Genomic DNA, 8,696 nt, shown 5'->3' with positions numbered 1-8,696 from the left:
ACGTTTCTTTCTCTGAAACCAATTTGTCTCTGAAGATTTTCTTAAACAATAAAATCATCTATCCATCTCTGTGCTTTGCTCTGTCACTGCAAAATATGCATTTCTGTCTGAACACGTCCTTATTCTGGTGATGGAAGTACAGTGTAATTAGCTTAACAATGCCATATTTCACATGGTGAATATTTAGACGCAGCACAAGTGTGCAAGTCTCAGGGTGTGCATTTGCATACTCTTGAGTGGGAGACGGGTTTAGAGGGAGTATTTGTATCAGAGGGAAGATCAATAAAACCTGAAAAGAAAGCAACTTGGGGGACGTAATAGCAACACTCTCAGGGAAAGAGAAGTGGAAAATAAAAGCTACTGCCCGTGTTTATCAAAACAGTACATTTTCACAGGATATCAATCAATTTTCATCACACTGGATGAACAAAGATGATAGATTCCTTTCATGTCCAAACAATGTTGGTACAAAAATATCTGAGATCTACCCATGAAATATGAAACTCTGTAAAAGTAAACCACTACGTCAATGGATTAAAAAAACATTAAAGTCAAACAGCAGACTTTTTTTTGAAATACATGGCAACCAAAAATCTGTGGGCAAACATCAAACTTCCCAAGTTGGTGATTTCGTTTTTATTTTCTCGTCTAGTTCCTCTTTTAGCCATGTCTAATGTGAGTGTGTGATCCATGCAGGGCAGGAGAAGCAGCGGTTTGAGCAGCAGCACCACAGAAGGCTCGGTCAGACAGAGCATGCAGCCCGGAGGGGTGTACCATTTGTTGGTGTGGGTGCAAAGAAATGTATTCCGTCCAGAGATGTAGCTGCGTGCCGTGCATAAGAACAGAGTTAGGGACCCTAGTTTAGACCAAAAATTACAAAACACTGCCATGTTGAACAAAAACATAGATAACAACAATTAACTGAATTGCACTTTTGTTTTGTGTCATTGATAGTCAAAAGATTTAACAAATCTTCCCATTTGTGGGAAAAACATCAACACCCATCATTTTCGAATTTCATTATTAGTTAGAAAACATAACTAAAATTAGGTTCCATTACTTTTTTCGCATTATGGGGTGATTAAACGGTGCACCGTCAATAAATTGATCTATCTTTGCACTTTTGTAAACACGTTAGCCATATTAGCATACATCCAAAGTACCCAACCTTGACTGCAACTCCTAAAAAACCATACTGACATTTCGACAGAGCGCTGAAATCGCTTCAACATCAGTAAGAACAACCTAATTATTCAATAAGGCGCTTTGAATTATGAAGCACACTTTCATGGTTTGAAGAAAAGCAACTAAGGCTTTTAAGTATGCCTGATAGTGTGGAAAATTAAGTACTTTGTAACCTTGACATGGGAGAGTTTTGATGGTCTTTTAAGAGATAAAAATAATTTAACATTTATTTTATTATAATTTCACATAAATTTATTTATTTAGACTAGTTTGATTCTTGAGGACCTCTTTCTATTTTTGTGTAATTTTCTTTTTGTTTGTCACACCTGGTTTAGGTCTATGATGACCTCGGCTGTTTAGTTAGATTATCCTTCTGCAGTGTAGATTGATCTTTTTATAGCAGATCCTCTTGTGCTTTAATCCCTTTCTGCCATGTTTTGGTTTTGTTACAAAATAAAGTTTGGGCCCTGATGGTAGATGATTGCTCATAATTTTTGAACAATCTTTGTGAACTCTCTATTGGATGTATCACTAGTTAAAGATTAATTGAGAATTGCAGGCACTGCCTTAAAGGTTTTTGAGCTTGGACACTAAACAAACACAAAGGTAAACAAAGGTAGAACGCAATGCACTCTTGTGGGAGCTGCAGTGTGGTTGTATTTACTTATCACCAACATCTAAAAGTCCTTAAGAAAGGAAGAATGCAATTAGTACGCAACCAAATGGGATTATTCGGAGATTGATTGCTTATACATATATATTATCCTGTCCTATATTTCCATTAAATAAGACAGATTTTTAGAGCCGTGAAAGAAAAAGAAAAAAGCCATGAAATTATAAGAAAAAAAATCAACATTTCACATGAATAAAGTATTAAATTATAAGGGAAAAAATCATGATTTTACAATGAAATAGCCATGCCTTTTCGACAAAAAAGTTATTTATGTAAGCCTTCATCCACTTTACGTGCCGACTAAATCCATCAATGCACCCATTTATGGTGATGCCATAAAGCTTTAGTTTTCCACCTCTGCAGCTGTACTGCTCTAAACGGCTCGCCCACCGGAAATCCACTCCTTGTGGGTCAAGAATCTTCTTCTGAAGAGACAGAGTTTTTTTTTAAAAATAATTTTCAGCTACATTTGACATACTAAAAGACTTAGTATTTCCTTCTTTGTCAAACCATTGCTAAAGGAACCACCTATAATGTGCTCCATCTTTTATACTACAACATGATATTGGTTCTTTTTTGTTGTTTTTGATCTCTTCCCTATTAAACAGGCTTTTGCCTCGTAAATAATTGAGTTTACAGTAATCTTGTAAAGTCTCAATACATAACTTATAAAGTTTTAAATTTATTATCTTAAAATATGTACTTTTTTACTCATAATTTTACAACTTTATTCTTGTAAAATCTTGACATTGTTTTTTTTATGGTGGCCCTAATACTCTGTCGTATTTTAAAGTCGATGTCCGAAGTAAATCATTATCTTCATCATCAAAATGACAATAAAGATAGATAACCTGGACAAAATGTTTGGCACAGTTCTCCAGTATCATAAATGTGCTTGTTATATATTTTTTTAAAAACATCAGTAGCTGCTGACATTGGTTGAGCAAGCCCAGTAAGATCTGGAGCAACAGATCATGACCTCCTCCTGTTCAGTAGGATTAGATAAAGTTAGCTTATTTTTTTCCCAGGAGGAAGAACAATGTGTTTGTGGTGAAGATACTAGGCATGTCCAAAAAAGTAAACTAAATAGCCATAAAATTAAGGTAACAAGAGAAATGTATGGACTGATCAGTTAAAATTTACAACATAAAAACAATTCGATTGGAAGATAACCTGTATATTTAGGTGTGACAACTTTGTAATTAATTGGATAGAGTAAGTTCTCCATTAAAAACCCAATCTCAACAAGAAAAGTTTGTTTTGCATCTGAAACGCTCATACAGAAACTAAAACAAGCTCACTGAATGCAGGAAAAACAAAGTTACAAGATCTGGTGAAAAGCATTAGGGGCCTATTTTTGTACTTTATTGTACAGTATAATGGGCATTTCAGTAAATTCTGCTGTTGTGGAAAAATAGATTTTCTTTAGATGAATAATGTTTTACCAAACAGGCAATTTTTAATCACAGCTTACAATTCAGTTGCTTTTAAATGAAGGATAAAAATAAGAATGTCATTTTTTTTGTGCTTGTAGAAGACTTAAGTGCAACAATGAGCTAAAAATACAAAACCCGTCTCAGCCATTCCAGAATAATTGGGTTTTTTAGCACACCAATTGCCTCTGAGACTCAGTTATCGTTAATTACCTGGATAATGCGCTTTCAGTTACATTTTTAGCATTTGGCAGCTGATGTGTCGAACAATAAATGCAAACAGCACAGAAGAGGAACATTTATAGCACTGCAATGTGCTTTAACCGTCCCGCCTTTATGATGATAAACCAGAGAATCTTCTTTAATGAGTTTAGAGCTTTGACCATTAACAATGATTCATTATTCTGCAAAACACTGTGACAGGAACTAAAAACACAAGTTCATGTTAACTGTTATGTAATGTATTTTTTTTACACTCCTTTTTTCCAGATCATATAATCTCTATTTTGTCCTTCATCTCAGAGCCTTATTCTCTTTCAAAGACCATCTGTGGACTTGACCTTTACACAAATGGGCATGTGACCTGTTTTAATGACCTTCCCGCCAAGAATTTTACCAGGTATCATAATTCTATTTAATGAATAACTTAACATTTAAAATTCTAGGCAGAAGTCCACCGGGCTTTCACTATGTGTGCCTGCGTTAGGTGGTTAGTCAAGTCAGCTCCTCAGAGAGGAGTGCCTGTGATATAGTGCTCCTGAAACATTTTAATAGCTCTGAAAAAAACTTTGAAGCGCAGGACGTTGATTACTAAAAGCCGTTAAATGATACTTTTACTAATATCTGTACACTTAAAAGTAAATTAGGAAAAAGACTTTTCCCACAGCGCCTGACCTGAACAAAGCTGATCTCCTGCTGAGGGTGGCACCCACAGGGAGCAGAGATGTTGACCGGAGCAGGGCAAAAGGAAAGAACCCCAGGATTTTCACAGCTGGAAGTTTGTCAGAACTCCAAGCCGTGGTAATATTAAAGAAAAGTGAAAAGTAAAAAATGAAAAGAAGACAGAAGAAGCACTGTTTTCTGAATAAATCTACCACAAACCACATGTGATGTTCTTTATTATAAAACAGGAGCACAGGAGCAGTTAACTGTACCTGATCGAGTGCAGGTGGGATACTTGAAATAAAGTTTTGCCTGGTGGGATAGCAAATACAGAGGGGAAGCGTGGAGGAAAGGAAAACTCAAGGCACAGGATCTAGCAATGTAGGCACTGGGGGAAAAACATTTAGAATATTTAAACTTCACAGCCCCAAGAATAAGGCAAATGTCAATCGTGTCAACTAAGATTTATTATTATTTTATATATTCATTTATACTAGATTCATATAGCCACCTGTTTGTGTGTAAATATGTGTATGTATGATAGAATGATAGCAACTGTATGATTTTTTCTTAACTGTGTTAACAATCTTGTTTTTCTTATTTTAAACATATGCATTGTTGAGATTTCTAATCATCAGGTATAGGGAGAAGAAGGTAACTGCTCTACTTCCGTCTATCTGCAAAGGCATCCTCCATTCTGGAGACAGTTGCAGGGGGAACCCATCCAGTGCTTGAGCTGCCAACAGAGACTCTTTATCTACAACGGCGATACCCAGCTTGGCTGCCATCTGTGCCACTGCCTTCTTTGTTCCTACAATCTCCCCACACAGCAACACCTGCTTCAGGATTGTAATTGTTAGTTTTAACATTTTTAAAATAACAAGACTTAATAAGTAATATCCAAAAAATGCATAAATTAACATGAAATCATTTGTAACATAATATTTGATTAATCATCATATGCGTCTCTCTTTGTTTATTAATTTGGTTAAATAATCGTTGGCTACCCTTTGGAGAAAAATAATAAACAAATGCTTAAATAGTTTTAAAAAATACACGTTTTCTAACACCATTTTGAGTTCTTTTGTTTCGCTTTGGGTAACTTATACTAAATGTTTTGTTTTGTTCTAAATAAATCACACAGATCTTACATTTTGACTATGAAATTGCCTTTGGGGGAATTTTGTTGAGCAAACAAAAATTATGTCCTTCACAGACCTGTAATTGCTTTAAGAAACACTTCTATACTTTGCTTATATAAATGGCTCCTATTTGAACTTATCGTCTGTATAAAAGACACCTGTCCACACCCCTAAACAGTCAGACTACAACCGCTCCACCAAGACCAAAGTGCTGTCAAAGGACAACAGAGACAAGATTGTTTACCTGAACAAGACTGGAAATACAGTAAATAAGCAGCTTGATGAGAAGAGATCAACTGTTGGAACAATTATTACAAAAGATGCAAAAAGATCTTGACAACTGTGTAGAACAAGCCTAGAAAGGGAAACTGGTCCGAGAGCTGAGAGCACAACAGTACCCTGCAGTGCTCACATGCTCCTCCTACTTGACCAGCACATGTCCAGGTCCGGCTAAAGTTTTCCAGAGACCATCTGGATGATCCAGAGGAGGATTGGGAGAATGTCATTCAATTCAATTGCAATTCAATTTTATTTGTATAGCCCAAAATCACAACAACAGTCGTCTCGATGGGCTTCGATGTGGTCAGATGAGACCAAGCTATAACTCTTTGGTATAAATGCCACTCACAATGTTTTTAGAAGAAAGGACGACAAATAGCATTTCAAGAACACCGTCTCCACTGAAGTACGATTTTGGAAACATCATGCTTAGGACTTACTTCATCAGGGGCATAAACATGTCTGGATCTTCCAGTATGACAGTGATCCCAAACACATCATCTTAGTAACATTAAACATTAAACATTGTTTTATGTGTTATAAAACGTGGTTACTTTGTTCTGTAAAATAAAGTGTTAGTGAAGTTGTTTTTATGATGAGGATATGTACCGGTATATTATCTTGAAATTTGGCATTGCGGCTCTTATCTATTTGTTCTGCCTCAGCTGGAAAGGACAATTTAAAAAAAGAGTTTTGTGTCGTCGTGCAAGTAATTTTTGAAATGCAACCCATGTAGGTGTTTGACTATGTAACGACACATGTCCCCTCTAAATACACATACTCAGTATGTAATCCCATTTGTAGATCTTGGCTTGCTGAAACTGATTACCATACTTACAGCTAAGACGATTAAGTTGTTTGTGAAAAAGAAGAGATACCGACTGCTGGAGAGGGTTTGTGGAGGTCTGCATGACAGGCATATAAGGGATTGAGTAGTTTTCCCCAGGTGTGTATAAGTGGACTGGGCAGCCAGCCATGTCTCCCTACATTACGGCACCAGTAACAGCAGGGGACGGCCGACAGACTAAATCTCCATCAGAATGTAAATGTGACAGAGCCGCAGCCCCGATGCGGATCTAATCAAATTGCCGGCCAGGGAATAGTGCAAACCTACGAGCACATGTGTGTGAATCTATACTGTAAGTACAAGACACAGACCCTCAAACCCACCGCTGCTGTTTGGGAGCAGTTTTCAAAGAAGTGGAGCACTGCAGTTGTGTGAGGGTATGTCAGCGTGTGAGTGTGCTTGTGTCTGCGTGTGCATCTCTGAGAACTTGTTTGTGTTGAAGAGGATTTGAGGCAGATTCAGGTTTGGTCTCCAGAGGTTCCGGTGTTTGTGTTTCTTTTTGTAGCAGTGAATCGAAGGCTGTGGTAAACAGTTTTTTTTTTCTTTACTAACTTCGTATCATCACAACGTGTGTTTGTGTGTGTATTTTTAAACAATGTCCTCATTTTGTCTGTCTTACATTTGCCGAAATGGCAATATCCATCATCAGTTATAAGAAAAAGGAGCTGTTACCTGTTACTCAATGAAGTCATCTATTAAAATACAAAATCAGGAAGGGTTTTAAGGTTTTCTGTCCAATAGGTATAGCTATAGCTATCTTACCTGTCAGTGCTCTGCTGTTTTATGGAAGTTTTCTGACTTTTTCACACAATTGGAGTCACTTTATAACTAACTGACTTGTTTTCCAGGCAGACATCACCTCCGCAGGGCACAGAGAGACAGTCCTTCCATGACATCAGCTTTCTGGATTGATCTGAAAACGTTCAAGTGTCATGATTTTAGTTTGTTATGTCTTGTTTTTCGTTTTAGTTCTTGTTCTGTCTTGTTTGGTTCTGTTTCCTGTTTTATTTTGAAAGGTTTCCTGTCTTGTCTTGTTTATTGAGTTTTACTTCCTTTGGTCCCCATCTGCCCTTATCATGTTCACCTGTGTCTTGTCTGCCCTGTCTGTATATAAGTCTTGTCTCTGCCTTCCTCCTGTGCTGGTCCATTAACTCTGTCTTGGTGTTCATGTCTTGCTGTCTAGTTCCTTGTTCCTCGCCACGCTTTCGTTTCATGTTCCTCGCCACATCAAGTAAGTTTTGTTTTGTTCTGAAAACCTGCTCTGCAGCGCTTTGTGTTCGGTTTTGTTTATTAAAACCACTAGTCCCTGATCCTCGTGCCTCCGCCTCTGCATCTGGGTCCTACCGGCTCTCGAGCCAACCCCACACCGTGACATCAAGATTCTTACTAAACACATTTGAGCGTCTAAATAATGAAAAATCAATGCTTTATCTGAGATAAATTTGAGACATAGCATGCCATCATGCCAAAGAATGTTTACACATTAAAAAGACATGTTTAAACTTTTTTAACAAAGTAAAACTTTACAAAATATAGTTCAACCACATTTGTTGCATTTTTTTTCAGTTTCTAATATACTATTTAATTTTCTTGCATGAAAACCAAACTGCTCAGATTGATCATGCATATTATATATAAAAAAACAAGCTTTTATCATTAAGTTATCATTAAATCAAGCTATAATATGTTGGCTTACTGCATTGGCTGCTTGATACACCTTCTTCATATAATTGTTACTAATTGCTTATCGTTGATTGTTGCTAAGGTCCTCCAAAATCCAACCACCAGTTTTTTAAGATGAGAAAAAAACACTTTTTTAAAAAAATATTACTGAATTTACAGACCCACACAATGTAATGGTGGTTTAAAGGTTTAAATGTCGATTTTTCTTTAAATGATCATTTTTTCAAGACTTGTTTCACTACATAAAAATTGATTTTTTTTAAAAAAAAATAAAAGTAAATTTGAAAAAATCTAAGTTTTCAGTCATAAATAATACACCAAAAATCTGTTTCTCTTTGACATAAAGAATAAAATGTAGATTCTTTAACTTTACTGCGTTTTTTGATTACCGGTAGTATGAAAAATAATATTTTATGAAAACGTTTCTAAATGTATTACAAAAGATCAATTATGTTCTAGATTTTTATTTCCACCATTTAAAGCCTATAGTTTATTGTATTAATTCTTCTTGAGCAGATAAAATAAAATGTATTTATAATCTGCAGTGGATACACATAGAAGTTGAGATTGTT

Source organism: Oryzias latipes, chromosome 16 (assembly GCF_053564925.1).
Source record: "Oryzias latipes strain Hd-rR chromosome 16, Olatipes_Hd-rR_3.1".
Lineage (NCBI taxonomy): Eukaryota > Metazoa > Chordata > Actinopteri > Beloniformes > Adrianichthyidae > Oryzias > Oryzias latipes.
This window is presented reverse-complemented; position numbering follows the sequence as displayed.